Raw genomic sequence first — 23326 nt, 5'->3', positions numbered from 1 at the left:
TGAGGCACAGCTGCGCAGGGCGGGCAGCGGTGGCCCCCTAGCCACCCGGGGAGTGAGCAGCAGGGGCGGAGCTGGGATGGGCTGTGCGCCCAGCAGCCACGTCTTGTGGGAGCACCTGGGAGCCCATGGCCGCCAGCTGGGCTGGGGCGCGCCGCTGCTGCAGAGCCAAGGCAGAGACCCAGACCAGTCACAGGTAAAATCTGGGCCAGGGCCTCTGGGGAACAGCCGCTGGGCACTGTGGAGAGACGCACCAGGCAGGATGCAGCTGCGGGCAGCCGTTGCCTGGAGGCACAGCCTTTCTCCTGCTGCAGGGCGTCCGCATCCTGCTGAGGCGCACAAAGTTGAAATCGGTCCTTGTAAATGCAAGGAAATGCCTCATAAGACAAGGTAGGGGTTCTAAATCAAACTCCTCGTAAACCTGAATTCTCATAACCCGAAAGGGTGTATCTCGGGGTATGACTGTACACCCTTCCCTTCACACATCACTGAGTTGGTTTGTAGTAAAGCAAAATACAGTTAATCATCATAAAGCAGAGGGTAAGTGATGTCAGGTAAAAGGAATAATATTAGGAAGGTTATACAAAAATCAAAGTTCCTCTAAAAGTTTAAAAGACTCTGCTCAGGATGGCTTCTCTCACCTGTCATCATTCTTCCCAGCCAGGGCTGACTTTCAGACCTCCTGTCAGGACCGTCCACAGAGGCGCAAATTGCTGATTTCCCTCATCTTCTTAGGTGGAAGACATAGGTGGTGTATGACACCTCCATTTAGAATACTCACACACAAGCACCAGAAACAACCTACAAGTGGGGGGACCACAGATGCAGCCACCCCACTGCCCCAGCCCAGAGCCCCCTCCCACACCCTAACCCACTCATTTCTGGCCCCACCTGGAGCCTCCATACACACACACACCCCTCTGCAGGCCTGGAGCCATGAGTGCTGGTTCACCCGACGGCGAGGGAAGCCTGAAACCTCCACAACTCCTGCACAGCTGTGTGTGGCCCACAGTTGATTTTTTTTTTTATGTGGGTCAGTGGCCCAGACAGCGAAAAGATTCCCCACCCTGCTGTAGAACTCCCATCTATTCCTGACTTGGCAACACCTGAGGTAGGACCCTGGTGGCATTCCTGGGAAATGATTTTCTGAACATCAAACAGATTTCTGTTTTACTTACAGAAGAAACCCTAGAACCTTCTGTAAAAGAAACCTTGTACTTCTCCAGTAGTTATGCCCTGCCTTGAGAGAGAGAGAGAGAGAGAGAGAGAGAGCTGTCCCTGACGGTGAATCATGGCCTAAATACTTCTTACATTTGGTTCTGTCACTTTGCCCTCAGTCACTCCCTGTTCCCCCATTTCACATTCTCACATGCTTAAAAGCAACACCGGCCTAGGCGCAGCAGTTATTTACAGATGCTCTTACCTGGAGATGACAAGTGCTCTTTGTTTCAGGGAATATGCGGCCAGTTATTTGTTCATTCGTTTCTGCTGCATGAGTTTGGCAAAATCAGCTTGGCTTGGCATCACTCTCTCTCAGCTACAGCCCTGCAAAAAGTTAAAAGCTGGAAGAGGAATGCTGTTTGTATTGACTTCACACAGGTCCAGAAGGGTTGTTTATGCATCTGCCATAGAGCAGCTGATTAGCATTTTTCACACATGATTAGCACCAGGCTAGGATCTTTATTTAAATATTATCTTAAGACTGTATTGAGATTTTTCCATGTCCCACAACATCTCAATTGGCTTCACACAGTGACTTCCAACCAGGAGGTCTGGCCAGACTCTCAGATTCAACCACATTCCTTTTTCGGCTCACATACTCATTGAACCTCTCTAGTCTGACACTTTCTGTTCCGGCAACATCCATAATCCAGAATAATTTTAGTTAAATGGATGTCCACTTACCATGGGTGTGGTGAAGTTTCCCACAGTCCCATAATGTTTGTTTACAGCCACTAGTCCTGAATCTCAGTGTCCCATTAGATGCTGACAATGGCTCACATCCCCCTGTCTGATCTGACGTGTTTTGTCCTCTTTTGATAAGTGCTGTTGATACTGGGCTATTTCCACCTTGCTGAATAGACCTTGTCAGCTCTGGCCCTCCCTCTTACTGGGACCCCACTCTTTAAATACCCCTCTGAAACAACCCCCCCCCCCCATGCATCTGATGAAGCGGGTCTTTGCCTACGAAAGCTTATGCTCCAAAATATCTGTTAGTCTATAAGGTGCCACAAGACTTTTTATTATACTGAGGAGATACACCCCAACCTGAAATCAGACCCGCTTTCCTTGAGATACCTTCTCCGTTCAGCATGCCACATCAGAAGGGGGTGGAAGAGGACCACACTAACCAGTTAGGTCTGGTCTGGCATGTGAACAAAAACATGAGCAGTCTGGTGTAAAGTGAAGCAGCCCAAAACTTGCATGGTCCTTTGAACTATCCGAACATCTTGAATCTGGAGAATCTCAAGAGATGCAGCTCCCTCGTGTGGTCCACATCCCTGCCAGGACCAAATGGAGGCACCAGAATAAGCCACTCTCATGGCAGAGTCTCGTGTCTTGACCTTCGCATAAGACAAGAGGGGTTCTAATTCCTGATGCTGCACCTCAACTTATGTTTCAAACACTGAATACTTCAAGGATGTTTGGTCCATGGAACAGGGTGGCTTGCTCTTGGGCTGCAGAGTTGGGGTAGATCTTTTAGGAAATCCCTCTTTTAGTGGGGACAATAATAGTGCCATCAGTACTGGCCTCATTTTCCAAGGGAACTTAGCATATGCTGAGTTATGAGCCCTGGTGTTTTCAGCAGCTGTGAAGCGGGATGAGCCCCATTCAAGAAGAGATGTGGCTGGGCTCTTCCAAAGGTGTAGGTACCCCAAGACCCAAGATGTAAATGTCCTTCTACTCTATGGGGTTGTGTTATAAAGCAGCATTTTAGACAAATCTATCAGTCACCATTTTCATTGTACTGTAATGTCAACCAGGAAGTATAATGAAATGGAACAGCTGATTCCAAGGTGCTGTGCCAACCAACATCTTCTAAACAGGGAAATCCTACCAACAAATGTGATGGAGCCAGGCCAGAAGGCTAGCTCAGGGAGCAAGGGGCAACACCTGGCAAAGGAACAGAGGGATATCTCAGGGCAGCGAGGAACAGCTGATCTGGGAAAGCAGCCAAGGCGGGGCTGCTATAAATCATTTAGATCCAGTATCAAAGAAGTAGCCGAGTTAGTCTGTAGCTTTGAGAACAACAAGAAGTCTTGTGGTACCTTATCTGTTAGTCTATAAGGTGCCACAAGACTTCTTGTTGTTCTATTTAGATCCAGCTGAGCCCACCTGAGGTTGCCATAGGACTGTGAAAAGGCCTGCCCTTCTGAGAACAGGGAGAAGAAGAGATTAAGAGGTTTGAACGCTGAGAACAGAGAAGGGGAGAATAAGTTAGAGAGCAGAGAAAGAACTTCAGTGGCATCAAAGACAGCAGGGGAGGTGAAGAGTTCCTGCAAGGAGATTTTAGGACTCTCCTCTCCCCAGGTGACCATGGTGTGGCAGCGCCTTCCCTTAGCCCTTTCAGCCCAGGGATGTTGGGGCAAACTGCGGTGAGAGCACATGCGGCTTGGGCTACCTGCAGGATGCTGAGCAGAGAAAGGGGTCTGGAGCCCAGGAGTGAGGCTGACTCTACCACACAAGATGAAATCACAGAGAGTTCTCCCAGATGTGGACCCCCACTGATAATGGCTGATTGCAAACCCCCCCCCCCACACACACACGCACAAACACACGTTCCAAATGCCAATGGCTACTTTTCAAATTCAAGCCCTTGAAGTTAGGTGCCTAAATCAAGAATTAGACCCCTAAATAAGTTGCCTAATTTTCCAAGGTGCAAAACAGCACATGCTCAGCATCTTTGGCAGTTAGGCCATTCTGTAGGTGTCTCAGTAAAATGTACCTGTCTTCTTTTGGATACCTAGGTTTGGAAGAGTTGGTCTGAGGGCAGCAGGAGATCTCAGAGCACTTTCCAAAGGGGTGAGCCTTTCTAGTCCTGTTGTACAGATGGAGAAATGAAATCACAGAGAAACCATGTGATTTACCAAAGATCACAGCATGATGGGTCAGAGCTGTTTTCCTATTAGTCCAGTGCCTGGAAACTGATGTCCCTGGAGTGTACAGTGCTGTACATTTGCCAATGTCCAATCCAGCTTAAAATGACTCATCCAATCAGGCTCTCTTAAGGAGATTATTCCATGGCCTAATAGACATCACTGTTGGGAAATCCAGCTTATGTCTCCCTTGGGCAAACGGAGCCTAGAAAGACCATGAGAATTAAACTGGGCAAAGTGATAAAGTAACTTCCATGTGAGTGACTTGGAAGCATCCATTCCAGCCTGGATCTGGGAAACTCAATAAGTAGGCAAATCATTTAAGTTCAGCTTCCACTTAGTCATCTTGTTCCTTTCAAATGAAACTTATGACAGGTCTTGGTTTGAACCTCCTGTATGTTGCAGACTCTTAGAACCTGATCCAAAACTCACTGGAATTTTTCCATTGACCTTGGAAGGCTTTGGGTCAGGCTCTATTTCTTTATTCTCAGGCTTAGGTTGTATTAAAGCAGTGAAGTATCAGTGAGCTAGAGGAAGCCAGGCGGCAATGAAGGAAAGAAAAGGGCATTGACCTATGTAAAATGTGTTGGTTTCCAGAAATGAAGCTTAAGGTGGTATGTCGCAGGCCACAATCTGTGCTGCTATACAAGAACTCCAACTATCAATCCCTGTTCTTCTTGAAATGCTAAGCTAATTAGGCAAACCAAACCCCTAAATACTATAGCAACAGATGGTGAAGAAAACCCCAAGGTAGACAAAAAGATAAAGTTTGTATTAGAATTCATCATCTTCCCTTGCTTCAAAAAATACTCCATTAATTTGTGTATTCTGTGCCAGATATCTTTTAGCACACCCAGGACAAGCAGTACCATAGGAAGAGGAAAAGAAACAGGAGCTTTTCTCTGGAGGGGATATTGCACAGTGTGTGTTCCTGGCTGTTTCCTCTGGGGTTCTTCCATGAATCCATCCTAACTACAAACATGTCATTCAGCAATCTCACCACGAGGCTGTGACTCAGCTCAGTGTTAGACATACAGCAATAGATAACCTGAAACATTCTGGGCACCGCAATTTCAAATACGCTGCCCACTCAGGGTGGGTGGCAGGTAGAGGGCCTTGCAAGTAGAAAGCATACAGAAAAACTGAAATTTCATAGAGCAGTTGGGCTCGCCGGGAGAGAAGCTGTCTTTTTGGTGTGACATAAACCTGAAGCCCTAATGACCTATGGGGGTTAAAAAGCCCCAGACGCTTTTTGGCAGGAGTAGGAGTATTATCCCCAGTGTCCTGCTGAGATTACAAGTGCGTAATCACTGAGCTCCTCCATGGCTACGGATGGGTATCTTTAGATCTCTTGCTTCCTGTTCTGATGTGTTTTGTGGGGCTGCCACCTGCACCAACTGCATTGCCCAATAATTGAAGGCAAAGGGCCCATGTGGGTTCTGGACATAAAATCTATGACTACAGAACAGTCATTGGCCTGTGTACAGAGATGGATCATTGAGTGAAGGACACTACATTCATGTCATCTACTCGTACACAGCATTGAATAACTCAGGAGCTGGGGTACCAGGGCTCTCATAATGAGCTGGCACAAACGGAGTCCTCCATCCCTTCAAGGCTGGGTGTCCATTTACAGCAGCTGCTTGTTTAACCACAGGCTAATGGACTAGTCACCTGCTTGGGGACTATTATGGGCAGAGACAGAGGAACAGACAAGGATATGAAACCCAGAATAGGAAAGCAACAGATGCATTCAAGACTCTTTATCCCATATGAAGATCAGAAATAATATGTGTGAAGACAAAACTGCAGATCATCAATACAAATGTGAAGAGTGTGCTCTTGTACGGATGTGAGACCAGGTGAACTAAAAAGTCTTCAAATCACAAGCTACAGACATTCATAAACAGATGCCTGAGGTACATTCTTTGGATCAAATGGAAAGACTTGGTCACAAATGAGGAGCTTTGGAACAAAGCAGGACAAGAACCACTTGACATTCAAATCAAGAGAAGAAAGTGGGGATGGCTGGGCCACACTCTCAGAAAACCATCATCCAGCGTAGTCCTTCAAACTCTCACATGGAACCCTCAAGAAAAACGCAGAAGAGGAAGACCTTGGACAATGTGGAGATCTACTGGGATTGAAGGACAACAATGGGGGCACTCCTGGGGTCAGCTAGAAGTTTTGTCCGGAGACAGAACAAAGTGGAGGAGACTCGTAAATGACCTATGCACCACTCAGAGTACAAGCGTTTAAGTGAAGTGTATGGACTAGATGAATAGATGACAGTCTCTGCTCTATGTATGAAGGAGATGAGGCTAGTTGAACTTACTGATCCCTTCAGGCCTTACAATCTATGACACCTACTGTACTGGACCATACATGCCAACTGTTTGCAATTCACACTGGGCCATGATGTGCATTCAGCCCTACCCTGCCTGGGTCTGGCTCCATCAATCTTCAAGGGATCCTCCATCACTGAAACTATAGTTTATGGGTCATCTCTTCTTCATAAGACAAAGCTAGCGTACTTTGCCACTTCAGGCAAAGGCCTTTAATCAGTATAGCAAGCCCCTTACAACTCTTGTGCCACTTTGACTACACTCCATCTGAAGTGCCAATGAGATCGGAGTAAGTAACTATTGGGTAGTAGGACAGAACCCACAACATTCCATTCCAGAATCTGAGTGCCCCAAACTTGGGATGTATTTGCATTCAGGAGCTAGTTCAACTCATTATAGATTTGCAAAATTTTGAAATGGGTAAATATTTTGAACTCAGTCAACAAATGGAGTGTGTCGGCTCTTACAAAACAGTATTAATTTTAAAAAATGCTTGGGGCATTTTAAACAAATCTATTTGGGGAAGAGGGCTGAGCTGGAAATACATCCTGGGTGATGCTGGACACTGGATCTTTGTGGAACCGTCTGAGAAAATGATGAGACAGTAAACGTGCCACTGGGTATATGTTTTTGCATCCTCTGATTTTAAGAATCCAAAGAGTCACACAAGGGAGAAACTCTTCTAAATATATGCGTATCCCGAGTGAGTCCTTTTGAATGTCATGAGCTGATTGATAGCCTTGGAATCATCAGGGACAGTGTGAATTTAGGACCAAAAGTATCGTTCAGCTGGCAGTTGCAATCTGACCATGGAGTGTACTTTGATATTGGGCCAGCTGCAAATTCTGAAGGGCATCTGGAGGTGCTGTTGCTCACCTCCCATGCCCTGTTTTCAAGGCAGAGATCTGCAGGAGGATTAATAGATCCTGACTGCTATAAAACTTGAGAAAGAAGGTGGCAGAGTCTCCTTGCACGCAACACAATTTCAGAGAGCCCCCGCCGAGCCGAGCCCCTGCATTTCAATGTTATGTGCGAGTCCCCGGTGCTTCGACAAATTGTTTTTTGAGCTCGGACTGAATGGATGAGAGAAGTAACAAGTGCTTGTGTTCCCACAGGTGAGCACCATGTACTGGCGCTCGTTGCTTCTCATAAATCAGGCAAGTATCTGAAGGACAAACTGTGCCATTTTGTCTGCGGGGACTGTTGGCAAGTGCTTAGTGCATGGGAATAAGAGACAGGAATTGCAGCTCTAGTGCTGATCCTTACCATGACCTTGGCCCCCTCTGCATCTCAGGCTCCCCTCGCTGTATAGTGAGGCTATTCCTGCTCACTGGTTAGTCTCCCTAGAGGCATCATGAGCAGGGGTGGACAGTAACTTACCATTTGTCACAGGTACTGTCCTACTGCAACCCGGGTCCCTGCCAGCTCTTTAAATAGACTCATAGAGTCATATGGTTGGAAAGATCCTCAGGAGGTCATCAAGCCCTACCTCCTGCTTGAAGCTCAGTAGCTTCCTGCTGGCTTTTGCCTCAACTTAGTCAGCTCTTGCTGGAGCTGCGCACTGGGGCTCACCCCTTTACTTTCACCTCTGGTCATGAAAAACCACTAACGTCTACAAAGCACTTTGGCTCCTGGGCTCAAAGCCCTTTTAGACGTGCAATGTATTAGCAGCTGAGGAAGGCAGCAGGTTAAAAGATTCTCCTTTTTAACAGGCTTGGAAATTAACCATCGGTCTAGCTTGTGGGGGAGTTGCCATCACATGGTGTCTAGTCTGATACTGAATATTGTTTTGAACGATACCCTCCAGCCAGACCACAGCTGTCTCAGTGCCGGCTTCACTGGGCAAAGGCCTCTGGCCTGGGTAATGCAAGAGGTCATGCAAGACTATCAAAATGGCCCCAACATGGTATCCCATGTCTGTGGATATCAGCAGGTGGCTAAGCACGTGCCTGACTTGAGACTTAGGTCGTTTGTTATCCTGCTCTTTCCAGGCTGTATCATTTTAAATCTATCCTCACAAACACAAGCCAGAAGACTCCAAGTTTTGTTCTCCTGCTTCCCAACATATCTAATACCTAAGGAGAACCGAACTGGCCAGATAGGGAAGGTGAGAATGGTGGCTCACACATGACTTCAGTATCAGCGGTTTATTAGGCACAGCTGCCCCACCACCCACCAATTTTGCAGGGACCTGCCTAGGCAGCTCAAGCAAGGAAGGCTGAGGATGGTAGCACACAGGCTGGAGTGAATCCTGCTGGGTATTGTTCTTCAAGTTGCTGCCCTGAGAAGCATAAGGACATAAGAATGGCCATACAGGGTCAGCTCAAAGCTCCATCTAGCCCAGTGTTCTGTCTTCCGACAATGGCTAGTGTCAGGTGCCCCAGAGGGAATGAACAGATCAGGGAACCATTAAGTGATCCCTCCTTTGTCACCTATTCTAAAGTTCTGACAGAGGCAAGCGACACCATCCCTGCCCATCCTGGCAAATAGGCATGGATGGACCTAACCTTTCTGAATTTATCTAGATCTTTTTTGAGCCAGGTTAAAGTCTGGTCTTCACACCATCCTCTGGAGAGGAGTTCAGCAGGTTGACTGTGTGTTGTGCAAAGAAATACTTCCTTCTGTTTGTTTGAAACTTGCGATCCATTAATTCCATTTGCCAACCCTTAGTTATTGTGTTACAGGAACAAGTAAATAACTTTTCCTTATTTACTTTTTCCACACCAGGCATGATCTTATCAACCCCTATCAGATCTCACCCCCTTTTCTCACCTGAAATGTCTCCGTCTTTTTAATCTCAACTCATGGGCGTTGGCCAGACCAGCAGCATGGAGCGAGTGAAAAAGTGACAGGACTTTAGTTTGCTGAGCCTAATAATATTTGAACTGTGGTGGTTACCCAAACCCCTGTGAGCCGCACCTTGGGAGCTAAGTTCTGGGTGTTGGACAGCGAAAGCTTTGAGCAGGACACAGAGGCTGTTCTCCTGAGAAGAGCTGTTTTCTGTGAACAGCACATCTGAGGTGATCTAGGACTCAGCTCTGAAATTTCTGCACAGGGAGAATGTGAGCCTCCTGCCTGTCAGTTCTAGTGATGGGGTCTTCAGCTTCATCCAGCATCCCCCTCAATTTCTAGGGCAGGAACTCTGTGAACCTGATAAAGCACTCAAGTAAACCTGCACCCCACCCGACTCTTAGTGCTCCTCAGAGCTCGGGGTCTTGTAATTTGAGCCAGATCAAGTTCAGCAGCACCGTGTCAAACCAACCGGTGAAATCAACTTGCATGGTCAGTACAGGTACTACTGAAATGCAGCAAGAATACAGGTTCCCAGAATTCTCTCTTCAGGCACAGATGTCAAATCATAGAATGCTAAAACTGGATGGACCTTCAGGAGGTCATCCAGTCCAGTCCCCTGTCCTCACCTAGGACCAAGCACCATCTGTATCATCCCTGTTAGATATTTATCTGAACTGCTCTGAAATATCTCCAATGATGGAGATTCTACAACAATCTTAGGCTATTTATTCCAGTACTCAACCACCCTGACAGTTAGGAATTTTTTCCTAATGTCCAGCCTACAGGTCCCTTGCTGCAATTTAAGCCCAAACTTTCTTGTCCTGTCATCAGAGGCTAAGGAGAATAATTTTTTCTCCCTCCTCTTTGTAACACCCCTTTAGGTACTTGAAAGCTGCTATCATGTCCCCTCTCAGCCTTCTCTTTTCCAAACTAAATAAACCCAGTTCTTTTAGTCTTCTTTCATAAGTCATGTTCTCTAGACCACTAATCATTTTTGTTGCTCTTCTCTGGACCCTCTTCAATTTGCCCACATCTTTCCTAAAATGCGGGGCCCAGAACTAGACACAGTACTCCAACTGAGGCCAAATCAGCACAAAATGAGCATAGCATAAAAACATAGGAATGACCATACTGGGTCAGACCAAAGGTCCATCCAGCCCAGTAGCCTGTCTGCTGACAGCGGCCAGTGCCAAGTGTCCCAGAGGGGGTGGACTGAAGTCAATGATCAAGCTATTTGTCTCCTGCCATCCATCTCCAGCCTTTGACAATCAGAGGCCAGGGACACCATTCCTACCCTTGGCTAATAGCCTTTTATAGACCTAACCTCCATGAATTTATCTAGCTCTTTCTTAAATTCTGTTACAGTCCTAGACTTCACAGTCTCTTCTGGCAAGGAGTTCCACAGGTTAACTATGCTCTGAGTGAAGAAGACCTTTCTTTTATTAGTTTTAAACCTGCTACCCATTAATTTCATTTGGTATCCTCTAGTTCTTGTATTATGGGCACAAGTAAATAACTTCTCCTTATTCACCCTCTCCACACCTGTCATAATTTTATATACCTCTATCATGTCCCCCCTCAGTCTCCTCTTTTCTAAACTGAAAAGTCCCAATCTTTTTAGCCTCTCCACATACAGGACCTGTTCCAAGACCCTAATCATTTTAGTTGCCCTTTTCTGAACCTTTTCCAGTGCTAGGATATCTTTCTTTAGGTGAGGAGACCACATCTGTACACAGTGTTCAAGATGTGAGCGTACCAAAGATTTATATAGGGGCAGTAAGATACTCCTTGTCTTATTTCCTATCCCTCTTTAAATAATATCTAACATCCTATTTGCCTTTTTGACTGCCTCTGCACACTGTGTGGATGTTTTCAAGGACCTATCCAGGACAACTCCAAGATCTCTTTCCTGATTAGTTACAATTAAATTAGCCCCCATCATATTGTAAGTATCGTTGGGGTCATTTTTTCCAATGTGCATTACCTTGCACTTATCCACATTAAATTTCATTTGCCATTTTGTTGCCTAATCATTCAGGTTGATGAGATCTTTTTGAAGGTCTTCACAGTCTGTCTTTGTCTTGATTATCTTGAACAGTTTAGTGTCATCTGCAAACTTTGCCACCTCACTGCTCACCCCCTTCTCCAGGCCATTTATGAATAAATTGAACAGGATTGGTCCTAGCACTGAGCCTTGGGGGACACCGCTAGTTACCCCTCTCCATTCGGAAAATTTACCAGTTTTGCCTACCCTTTGTTTCCTGTCTTTTAACCAGTTCTCAGTCCAGGAAAGGCCCTTCCCGCTTATCCCCTGAGAACTTAATTTACATCAGAGCTTTTGATGAGGTACCTTGTCAAAGGCTTTCTGGAAATCTAAGTATACTATATCCACCGGCTCTCCCCTGTCTGCACGTTTGTTAACCCCTCCAAAGAACTCTAACAGATTAGTAAGACGTGATTTCCCTCTCCCTTTTAAGACAGAGTTTTAATAAAGCCCCAGGCTCCTCTCAACACCAGCAGGAGCTAGAGATTCTAATCTTGAGCCACATTTTTCAACTGGCCCCCATGCCCATAATGGGCCAAACCAAATCCCCAGATCTGAACATCCTCCTTCACCATCGGGGTATTTGAACTCCTGATCCAGAGAGAGATGTTTTCTGACTTAAATCCATCCTAAAGCAGCTTGAGTCAAAGCTGAATGACTACAACAGGGCATGGAATTAGAAAGATGCTCTTTTTATATATATATATATATATATATATATATATCAATTTTGTATGAGTGAGGAGGTGACTAATGCCATAAAAAGTGGGGGCAAAAAAACATGATTTGCAACCCAGGATTTTGGGTCACAGACTATTAATTTCCCACTAATGTCAGATGCTTTCTGCAACTGATTACATGGGTCCACTGGTGAAAGTGTTGTCTGCAAAAGAGATCTTAAAGGCAATTGCAAGGAAGAGGGCTGTCCCTGACCTGTGCTGGGAGACGGCACTCTGACCAGGCTGGAAACTGCAGTGGAAATGCATGGCTCATGCTCAGCCTACAGATAAATGGGGAACCAGAACTCCCTTGCCGCATTGGCTGGCATTCTCTAGCAGGCATTGAGCACTTCCCCTGATGCTTCAGTTCACCCAGCAATTCTGTTTTCCAGTTTGCTCCCTGATAAATTCTCTCCCTTATCTGTTTATCCCACACAGCTGGTTATTCATCATCTCCATTCTGGCAGGGTAGGCTTTTTTTCCCTCCCTCCGCTTGCCTGGCTGTGTATTAACACTGCCTTATGTGACACCCTGGCCTACTTTATTTCCCAGAGAGCAGCAAAGCGCAGCTCTGGGGCAGCTCCCAGGGAGGGGGCAGAAGTAGCAGCACTGGCAGAATAAAATAGGGGCCTTTTCAAAAATTCATGGCCACTTGCAAGGGTCAGGTGAGGTGATGCTGACCCAATGGCAGAGCTGAGACAGGGGGAGGAGGTTACACTTTCCAGAATCTGTTGCCACACAGGAAAGGACGAGAAACTCTATTATGGGCAGTGATAAGCTGCCTATTGGAAGCAAAGAAGGATAGTCCTGTGATTACTGAGCTAGCGTGAGACTCAGGAGCTCCTGGCTCAGTTCTGTGGTATACCACAACCTTCCTGTGGGACTTCAGCCATGTCACTCGGGCTTCTAAGTACCATGGAGAAGCTGGGCCAAATTCTCAGCCAAAGGAGTTAAGCACCTACATATTCTGAGGCTGTCACCCAGAGGTCAGCAACCTTTCTGAGGCGGAGTGCCAGAATTTCCCCTTTTGACCTCTATGTACAGTCCAAGTGCCAGTGATACTTTTTAAAGTCTACTAGTCCTACTGACAACAGCTTCTGTAATAAATAAACGAAGACGCCGAGCTTTACCGTGTCGGTGGTGGTTGGCGGCATTATCTCGTCTTTTGTTAACCCACAGGAGACTGGCTTTGAGTAAGCTCCCAGCAGCCTGGGGGCAGGATGGGTGGGGCTGAGCTCCTGCCTCAAGTGCTGAAGAAAATTGGCTCGCGTGCCGCTCTTGGCTCACCTGTGCCAGGGGTTGCTGATCCCTGCTCCAGACCTTGGTGTCCCTGGGCTGTACCTCAGCTGTTTCACAGAGATAATAGAATGGCCCTACCTCCCAGCAGGATTGTGCGCATTGTGAGGTGGTGAGGGAATCCGGTGATGGGGGAAGGAGGCATCAGTACCAAACCCAGAGCTTTTTTTCTTCATCCTTGGCAGCTAGAGGTTTATTTACGCACTGATGCAGGAGAGTTTAGCGCCCTCCTTTTTTTCCCATCCTGTTGAACTCCGGGTCTCAGCAATCTCATGTGGCAGTAAGTTACAGATACGTTATGCTCCTGGCTGGTCTGTGCCTTCCTCAGAGAGTGTGAAAGTTCTTTGCAGGTGCAGGGGTTGCTGAAAACAAAGCCACACGTCTGCATGGGATCCCCTTTAAAAATACCCATACGAGAGGTAGGTATTGTTGTTATTCACTTGGGAACCTGATCAGCTTAGGTCTGAGTCAGCCTGGATGGGTCTGGTTCTGCTTGTCCTGACCCTGATATAACTAGGAAGTAGCTCCATTAACCTTCTGGTCTTACTTGGTTGGTGGTAGTAACTAAAGACCCAAGCCTCAGCGTATGAGCTGCTGCAAAACACTGGACAAAAAGATGGCCTCTGCTCTGAAGGGTGCAGGTTGGTGGCATGACACCAGTCAAACGGGGATGGGAACAGAGCTAAGTCACCCTTGAGTTGACCTTTAGCTTCAAGGAGAGTGAGGAAAAGTGTGTCCTTTCCCAGCCACTTTTCCAGAGGAATGTTCAGCGGAGGTTTCTACTGAGAACCGTGTCTGGTGAAGAGCCAAAAGCCTATCTCTTCAGCAGACAGCGCAGCTGGGAAGGAAGTACAGAGAACCCTGAGCCCAGAGAAAGGTGGATGGCATCAGCCAGGCTGCACGCCAGGCCCCTGCTCAGGGAAAAGACAGCCTGCAGGCGCGCACACCAGAGGCAGCAGCTGCCACTCTGGTCCAGAAAGGCTCTGGCTCTGCATGTTGTGAGGGCACATCAAGGCAGAAGGATGGTGGTGGGGGAAGACTCACCATGGAACGTGCTCCCGGCAGGCATCAGCTGAAAAGCCAGTGGACATGAATGCTGCCAAACTCACCTGTTCCAGTGGGCACGTGGGCGTGGAGGTCATTGTGAGCAGCAGCAGCAGCAGCAGCAGCAGCCGCTTCCCATGGAGCACAGCAGGAAGGCAGAACAAGCCTGGAGATGCCTCACTGCCCAGGACATACAGGGCTGGCAGGGGCTTTCCCCAGCCTTGCTGAGAATTTGATGCTGAGCAGAGCCACCCCACAGGGCAGCTCCAGATCCCTTCTCCCCCGGGATTTGTTCCATGGGTAGGTCTGACCTGCACCTCCCTTTATCAGAGGGCCAGTCAATCCTCTGGCATTAATTTCACAGCTGCAATAGCTGCCACCTGGACCCTCAAAGCCCCACCCCCTGCCCTGTCTCCTTCCCTGAAGTTCCACCTCTCCCCTGGAGGCCTCATCCCCTATGCCCTGCCCACGTCTCTGCCTCTTCTCCCCAGACCCTGCCTCTGAGAGCTCTGTCTCACCATGAGCCACACAAACAGCCTGACCTCCGAATCAGTGGCAGCTGCTATCGTGCTGCCCACTTCCTTGTGCTGGGGGTTGCTACAGATGAAAATAAACCCCAGACATCTAGGCTTGTCAAATGGCACCCAGATGCACCAGCTGCAATGTGGACTGTCTGGGAGAAAACCAGCTGGGTGGCAACCAAAGTCTTCAGGGAAAGACTCCAAGTGACCTGAGAGGGTGTTGAGATGGACACGTGTTATTGGATGCAGTCTGATCCCTGTACACCTGCAAACAGAGTCCACTGCGTCAAGGCATGGGTGAGCCATGCCAACCATCAGCGCAAACAGGCAACAGCTACTGAAAACAGGAAACACACAGCAGGCCTTTTCACAGGACCAACCAGGCCTCCAGGGAGCAAAGGGAACATAAAGAGGGCCACTTGGATGATGTTCCCCCGCTTGAAGTGACTCTTCTGTGCTCCAAATTCTTCGTAAGCTTGTGAGCCAAAAGAGTGCAAGGCAGGCAGCAGGGTCCGTCCGAGGAAAACATGCAGCACGCATGGGGAGTATGTATTTTCAGCCCTAAACCGTTGGCTTTTTCTCAGTCGCATAGCAATTAGCTAACAGATGCTCTTTGTCCTAGATGATGGTAACACCTGCATTCATGAGAAAGTCCTGCATATCAGAAGACCAGGATGGCCTCATTCAGGGATGACTGGATTGCACTTCATTTTCCATGTAACACCCACCAGCAGGAGTCACTAGCTGGGATTTAACCCAGCAACAAAGCCTAGATGGCTCTCACTTCAGGTTAACTGAGTAACTTCATGCACCAGTAGCAGGAGAGGGCTTTTATCTGCTCCACAGAGCTGCTACTACAGGACAGGATACAGCATTCCATGCTTCCTCTGCTGCAAAGCCTGTGAAACTGTAAGCCCTGCAAGACTAATGGCTCTGAGGAACAGCAGTGGGTTAGGAAGGCTTCCTGCTCTAAGTAAGGGTCTGCTTCCATACGGCAGCTACTGGAAGTCATTGCCATCAGATTGACTGCTCAGGGAAATGGAAAGGTTGTCCCAACCCAGTTCCTAGTAAGGAGCCAATATTAAACAACAAAGTCCGTACCAGAGTTCTCTCTAGCCATTCGCTGCTGATGGTCTCAGCTCAGGTAGCACATGCAGACCTGGGATGGAGTTGGATCTCCCTCAGAAGTCTCTGCTGCAAGCTGAGAGACGGGGTGCTTGGCCAGGGATGGTAGGGGACACTTGCAGTGCCACTGTCTGGTCTCTTTGACAAGAGGCCGTTAGCCTCCAGGGCTGTCAGTCCGGCAGGTTTCACTCCTCCTAAAAATGAGGGCAGAAGTGAACACACTTTGGGAACTACCCACTAATTCAGGAGTGACTGTTCCCTTTCCAGGGGCTTCTTGTCCCTCCGCAGCATCCCAGAAATGTCACAGTGGCTCATATTTCTGATTGCTGCTTAGAGGCAATAAATACATGGCTGCCCAAAGCGTCCCAGCAGACAGCTGCCTGCAGAGTATTTTCCAGGACTATTACCCTAGGTGTTGTGTTTGTCTTATTTTAGAACAGCTTTGCTCTTCAGGGAGAGGTTGTTTCCCCAGCTCATTTAGACAGGAAGAGGTGGCGGTTTCTTCCCTCCACTGCGTGTCAGGCTGACCTTGCAAAGGGCTGTGATGTGTAAAAAGGAATAGAAAGTATGCTACAGTCTCTAGGCTGGCGAGCGCCCTGGGGAATGTGCTAACACGGCGAAGGAGATCAAACCCTTCTTGTCTCGGTGCTCAAATCCTGGAGGCTGCAAGACGTGCTCTTTCCAAAAGCTTGATCCCGGGAGATTTTCCAGCTCGCTGATGTAAAAGGAAAATGATCCTTGCTGGGCATGGTAGAGAACAAGTAGTCACACAGAAGTAGGCTTCCAGGGTCCTTTTGGCCAGGGCTCTGCAATGCAGGTAATGGATCACGCACCACTCCTGATGGTGGCTCAGCAGCTGGTGTGCTGTGCCCGCTGCTTATCATACTCTTCCTCCTCAGACATTTTTATCCTACTCAGACACTGAATACTGGCTGGCTGTTCACTTGTGCTCCCTGCCATTGTGTGTTGCCCCCCTGCTCCCCTTCCCGTTTCTTCTCAACTTGTACTTACATTGTTAACCTTTTGGACAGGGACTCTCTTTTTTATTACAGTCACCTAGAGTGCACCATGGGCTCGGTCCCTGAATCTGCAGACACCTCGGTCCCAGGTCTGAAAACACCTTCTAATCTCCCAGCACAAGATGACTGAGTAAAATTAAACCATTTCCCCAAATGCTGTAGCTGTTCTCTTTCCTAGATCGGTCCCCTCCACACTCCTTCCACCTGGAAACTTTATATTTCAGTTTCTTCTGCAGAGGTCAGTCACTCATCAATGATCAGGCAGGGGAGACCACCTTCTGAAAGCCCTATTCTAGGTCCATTGTCTTTGCCACAATAAATGACAACTGAGAAGCTGCTTCTCGCTAATTGCATTAAGGGGCTATTCATAGTCACTGAGTTTGCCTTGCATGGAATGCTCCACGACAAGTATTTTTGCATGGTTTATTTTCTGCTCCCTTGCAGTTAGTGACCCAGTACACTGAGGAAGCCCTCCCGTACCACCCCAGCCATAGGTCCGTTGGGTCTCCTCTCAGTTCTTATGGCCCATCCCAGAAGCTCAGTGAAGTCTGGAATATAAAACTCAGGTGAGCTCATACCCAAGGATAGCAGGTCCAGCCACCTCTATGGCTGTGAAACTAAAATGGCTTCACTTTGCCTCCTTCCATTGGCTATAAATTGGCTTCCTTTCAACTGAAGGGTGCTCATCTCTCAGTGCAATGCTGGGACTTATTCTCCCTATGCTTTGCTCTGAGCAACAAGCAGGGCAGCTCCCAGGTTTGGCTGGCAGCATGGGCCCACGATTTCTGCTGCGTACTCTGTGGCTGGGAATCCAGAAGCTAGCTTCTGTTCCATACTGCAGGCTGATAGCTGGGGTGTGTTTGAAATCTGTATTGGACCTGTCAGCTGTCCCTTTGATTTCTAAGTGGTTTTCTATAACAGCTTGCAGGGCTCTATGGGAAAGTGTGTCATCAGACTGCAGAGAACCAGCTTTTAGCAAAGTAGTGGGAATTGAGTCTTTTTTTTTTTAATGGAGCAGCCTGCTTGGTCTGTCACTATTTTGGGTTTCAGAGAGGTAGCCATGTTAGTCTGTGACTTTAAAAATAACAAGAAGTCCTGTGGCACTATAAAAAACAACAAGAAGTCCTGTGGCACCTTATAGACTAACAGATATTTTGGATCCTAAGCTTTCGTGGGCAAAGACCCACTTCGGCACCTTAGTGAGTTGATTAGGTCAAGTGGGTTTTACCCATGAAAGCTCATGACCTCATACATGTGTTCGTTTCTGAGGAGCCACAGGACTGCTTGTTGTTTTGGTTTATAAGTCATCATTCCAAGTTCTAACAAATAAAGTCACATTGCATTACAACCATCCAGCAAGAGTATTTGTTTTTAATTTACTTCTCTGTACACGTGCCACAGACATAACAGCAGCCTCCACGCTTTCATCCTGGTGCATGCTCACAAGGGCTGGAGAGGCCAGTTCTGCTCTCTACGGCACGGCAGGCAACAGACAAGTGACTCCAAAAAAACCTTCTTTTGTACACAGGGAACAAGAGAGACTGTGCCCTGAACTCCAAGGTCTCTCCATTGGCCCTCAGTTCTGCTCTTCCTTTCATCTCGGTTTGGAACAGCCTTTTCCCATCAGTCAGGATCTTCCCTTTCTGCCATGTTTACAAAATACTTGGATTTGGGTCTTTTCCACAATTCATCCTAACTATAGCCTTGCTCTCACACAGTCAAGGCAAACGCCCAGAAGCAGCACAAAGCCTCGAGCTGGCCTGCATAAAAATGATAGTTCCCATATGTCCATATAACAGCACTATCAAATGGTATTTATATCTTGTGCACATTTTACCGGATTACCGGGCCAACAGGAGAACATATACCACGTTTACACGTCCAACCAGGGCTTATGACCTTGCTATGCATCAGAGTCTTGTCATGCAGTGAGTTGCTCTGTTGAACAACAAGATATTTTTCAGCATAATTCTGGCCTGCAGTTTCACGGCCTTTGCCAGACTCAAAACATCTGCATCCTGTGGTCTCAAAAGTACAGAGGAACTTCATTAATTCACAGGGGTCCAAAACCTGAACTGGTGAACCACACTGCAAGAACGCTCTGTACTCCTTGGGGTGCTGATGGAAGAGAACTCGGACCATGGGGACTACATGCTTTCTTTTATTTACAGACTGGTCAGTTCCAGTTGTGCAGTCCCGGGAGATCTGGAATTAGGTCGATTTATACCAGCTGAGGTTTTGGCGCTGTATTCCTGGAAACTCATTTACCCATGGTGAATTCCTGGGTCTTAATTGTGATTTGCCCTAGGCCAGATGTCATTTGTACTGAACAGAAACGTCGGTCTCCAAGGGCCACGCTTCAATGTTCCTCGAAGATTAACCAAATCGTGCTAGTCTTTAACTGGGGTTGCAAATCTCTACTCCAGAGCGACTCCTAAGCTGTAGGAATGCTGGAAATGCCAGACTGGGTCAGCACGGTGGCCCATCTACTTGCTTTTCCAACTCTCTGAGTCCTAGAGCCCAGGCAGGCTGCTGCATACAAAGTGAGGCTCAACTTTGCTATAAGCTGGTTTTCTGTGGGGCGAAGAGGCAGGTGGCCCTCAGGAGGAAGAGGAAGAGCTGGGATAACTGGCCTTTAGCCCCGCCCAGACTATGGCATTCCCACATCCCCCCCCGCCCCAAAGCTGCATCACTTGCCCAGTGTGGCAGTCCAGCAGTGATTCAAAGAGACAGTAGCTGTGGCGGCAGCCGGGAGCCCCAGGCTTCTTTGTACTGCTGGCCCAGAACAATTGCCCTCCTTGCCTCTCCCCATTGGCAGGCCTGGATTTGGTGGTATCAGAGTCACCTGAGTAGCCGGCCCTGCCACTGCAGCAATCACGCAGGCCAGGGAAAATCCTCGGTCCATGACCTCCATTACAGACACAGAGCCCTAGTGATTGTCAGAGGCCATCCCTCTTGAGGTCTTCCTGTTACCCGCAAATGGCTAAGCTTAAATACCAAGATGTGACTTCAGGCTTCACTGTTTACCCTGCCATCTTCCATAGGCCTCTGGAATCCAGGGATCCCTAATGCTTAACAGGGTGGAGAGGTCACCTAAAGCAAACGCACCAGCCTGCTTTCAGGCCAACAAAATCACAGAGGAATGTTTTTTCCCAGCTTTGGTTTGAAATATATTATCCACCGAACATGTGTGTGGAGCACGTATGGATCTTCAATCTGTTGTGCATTTACTAACAAACATTCTGGTCCACCTTTAAAGGCAAGTTCACGCTGATGGATCCTGGATGTGAACAAGGATTTCTTTCTTTATTTATTTATTAAGCCTGCTTTTCTTGACCACACGGCTTATGTGCTCTCACTTTGGCTAGGCTCTCAGCAAATGTTGAGCACACTGGGGATGCAGAAGTCCAGTGCCTTTGACAAAAATGGTCTCACACTTACAGAAAGAACGTGCAGGCTCCAAGCACGCCACCATCATCTGGTGGCAGGAGAAAAAAAAAAAAAACCACTCCTTTTGACAGGAAACAGTCTCCAGCAAGACTGGCTCATGGCTCACCAACTGAAAGCTTCACTGGGAGGAGTCTTTTTCTGAACCTGTGGCACATACAGGTGCCACCATGGCTGTCGATCATACAACACTTGGCATGTCCAGTAAATAATGCTATTTGCCCATTCTACAGTTAAGAAAACTGAGGCCTGGAGGGGTTCCATGTATCACAGACCCAACCAGGGTCAGAGCTGCTGTTGGAGCTCAGATGTTCCTGGCTGTTAGTCCTATTCTCAGACTATGCTTCTCTACCTGTCCAAAAATAAAGAGGCAAAGACTTCGTCACAGGCCAAGCTTTCAAAAACAAGGAGCCCAAAGCTTGGCTCCTACATCTATATTTAGGCTCCGAAAGATTTGATTTCCCAATGCACCACATTGATTTAGGAGCAAATCCCATTGGCTTCACATGCATTTCTGGAAATTCCATCCCAAGGCATCTAAACAGACTTTGGAGAGAAACTGGCATCAGCTTTGGAATGTGTTGGCCACCACCTGTTTTTGGAGGTGCTGGTCTATATAGGTACCAGAATTCACCCATCAAAAAAGGTCAGGCTCTGTTACCAGTTAACCCATCCATGTCACGTGTACCTACCGGACTTGCTACAGCTCCCTCCTCTTGGGCGGACGTCTTCTCCCAGGCTAGAGACACTTAGCTGATTTAGTTGCTATTTTTACATCTAACCTGAGCCTCTTGTCTTTTCTCTGAACCTCTGTGCCAGCTCCTTTGACCAAATGCCAGCACTGTGCAACTTGTGAAGGACATTGCGTAAGTGAATCACTCAAGGCGCAAGCATAATTTGTTTTAGGAGGGGGGGCTAATACAAACTGGTAACATGGGACCTTTTCCACACACCTATCACAATTTACAGCCTGGGCTGGGCCCCTCCAGGCCTATGGGCCTCAATAAATTGTCCCCTTCCCCTACCCCCGGGGGGCGGGCCTGGAATTATTCTGCATATATGAAGGAACCCAGTGAGGGTAATTTCCTTTGGCCCCAAGGAAAGGGAATGCCTTCTGCACAACCCGACCTCCTGTTAAGAGTGTCTACGTTAAGGAATATTGCAAGCCCCACTCTGGGATTTACCAGCAACTGGAGTTACTTGGGGAGTTCAATCCTCTTAAAGCCAGTCTACAATCCTCTTTTTTAAACCCTTGTACCCTGGGTGGAGCACAGGTCATCTACACGTCTCCTCCACCTCACTCTATCTCAGGGCAAAACTCCTAGCTGACCCTAGCAGTACCCCCGTTGGTGTCCTCCAGTCTCAGAAGATCTTCTCCACATTGTCCGAAGTCTTTAATTTACAAACCTGGAGTATTCAAATTCCACTGACTCTGCCGGGTGGATTCCACTGGATCACACAGATGCTGTGAAAAAGGCACGTCCTTTCAGCCGGACTGCTGGGACCCTATAGTGGAAAGGCAAACACAGGATTCTTGGGGTAAGGGCCTTTCACATTAGGTGAGGAAACCTTCCAGTGTGTACAGTGTGTCTCATGGTAGAAAGGGCTGCACTCCAGGCCTGCTAGTTGCACAGAAATGCTAATGAATATCCCGAGACTGATACTAATTAACCTTCTGATGGGACTCTCAGCCACTAAACAAGCAATAAGGACAATGGCCTCTCAAGAAAGACACCCACATATTTTCTAACCTGCTGGAGCACTGTGCATGCCCGGCCATAGGGCTGGGAAAACTAGACCTGTGCCTGGGTGACACAGACAGAGGGTGATGGGTCAGTGGGCATGGGTGTTGCTGGGCAAAGGGATCAGGGTTCCCTCTAATTCTTTCCATCCATGGTCCACTGGTTAACCATGCATACACCGTGAGATTCAATCCCTGCCCCAAACAGCTGCTAATTAAGCATACAAGCACAGAGGAGAAATTTAGACAAAGCATACGCTCTGTGGGGCAAGGACTGGGATTGCATCTGTGCTAGTGCAGTGTTAACATCCCTGGTTTCTGGTCAATTAGTGGAGCTCCAAGGGCAATACCAATAATAAAACAAAACAAGAGACTCACTCAAAGTCAGAGGCAGGACTGGAACGCATGGTGCTAGAGTCCTGGTCTAGGGGCCCAGCCTCCAGCCAATGCTGCATTGCTGAGTGATAAGAGCTGATTCAAGGCGGGGTTGACTGCGCTCCATGAGCTGTCTGTTGTTGTGTCCATGCATGCGGTTGCATAGAGAGCTAGGGCTAATCCTTGGTGTACCTTGTATATGGTTTGTCCCTGGAGCTACGAAGTCCAGAGCATGGCATTGAGAGCCAAGCAGGGAGGGGCTTGTTCATAAATGTCCTGGGACCTTAGAGAGAAACTGAAACAATGCAGAGCATGAAGATAAATGGCTGTTGAAAGCTGGCTTGGCACGGGACCCGCTGCAGCTGAACAGCTCTCACATCTGGTAGCCAGGAGCACCTGCAACCATGAACTCCCAGACACGTGCTCCAGTTACGACAGTCTTCTTCCCAAGCAAAGGGCAGGGTGGGGACAGGGCTGGACTCACCCCTTGTCCAGTCCAAGCGCAGTCTACCAGCATGGGCAAGCAAGCCCAGCCACTTCGAGAAGGCAGTGAGGAGCACTAGCTACAGCACAGTGCTAGCCGCTGGGAGAACTTGGACCCAACCGGGGTGGAATAAATTGTATTATGTGCACTAAGGCATGTGCACCACAAGGAGAAGTACGACTTGCTGTGGGCAGTCTGCTAATCAACTGGGCAGCACCTGAATTTCTCCTAAGAAACCACCCATAGTGCTCAGCTTACAGGGAACCCAGGTTAAGGCAC

The 23326-nt window shown here is 47.9% G+C and overlaps 1 protein-coding gene and 1 long non-coding RNA gene across 4 annotated transcripts in view; both read right to left on the bottom strand.

Moving 5' to 3' along the window:
* The window catches only part of TPRG1 (tumor protein p63 regulated 1), a 116690-nt gene extending 100632 nt beyond the window's left edge, over positions 1-16058 (bottom strand). The window contains exons 1-2 of one of the 3 annotated variants that reach the window (XM_075004010.1): positions 15958-16058; positions 1421-1542 (exon numbers count right to left, since the gene is read on the bottom strand). The gene's annotated coding sequence lies outside the window, so the exon portion shown is untranslated. Of the gene's footprint in view, positions 1-638; positions 799-1420; positions 1543-15957 lie in introns of those variants that run through there. The other 2 variants (XM_075004011.1, XM_075004009.1) reach the window with 2 other exon arrangements.
* Positions 16059-18353: 2295 nt separating this feature from the next.
* LOC142018306 (uncharacterized) lies at positions 18354-22716 on the bottom strand. The gene is made up of 3 exons (XR_012646784.1): positions 22567-22716; positions 21855-21953; positions 18354-20799 (listed from the first exon to the last, which is right to left on the bottom strand). It is a non-coding gene; the product is annotated as an uncharacterized LOC142018306 (long non-coding RNA).
* Positions 22717-23326: the final 610 nt, after the last annotated feature.

The sequence above is a fragment of the Carettochelys insculpta genome, chromosome 10, assembly GCF_033958435.1.
Source record: "Carettochelys insculpta isolate YL-2023 chromosome 10, ASM3395843v1, whole genome shotgun sequence".
Taxonomy (NCBI): Eukaryota; Metazoa; Chordata; order Testudines; family Carettochelyidae; genus Carettochelys; species Carettochelys insculpta.
The sequence above is the reverse complement of the archived record's forward strand: the minus strand, read 5'-3'. Positions and strand labels throughout refer to the sequence as shown.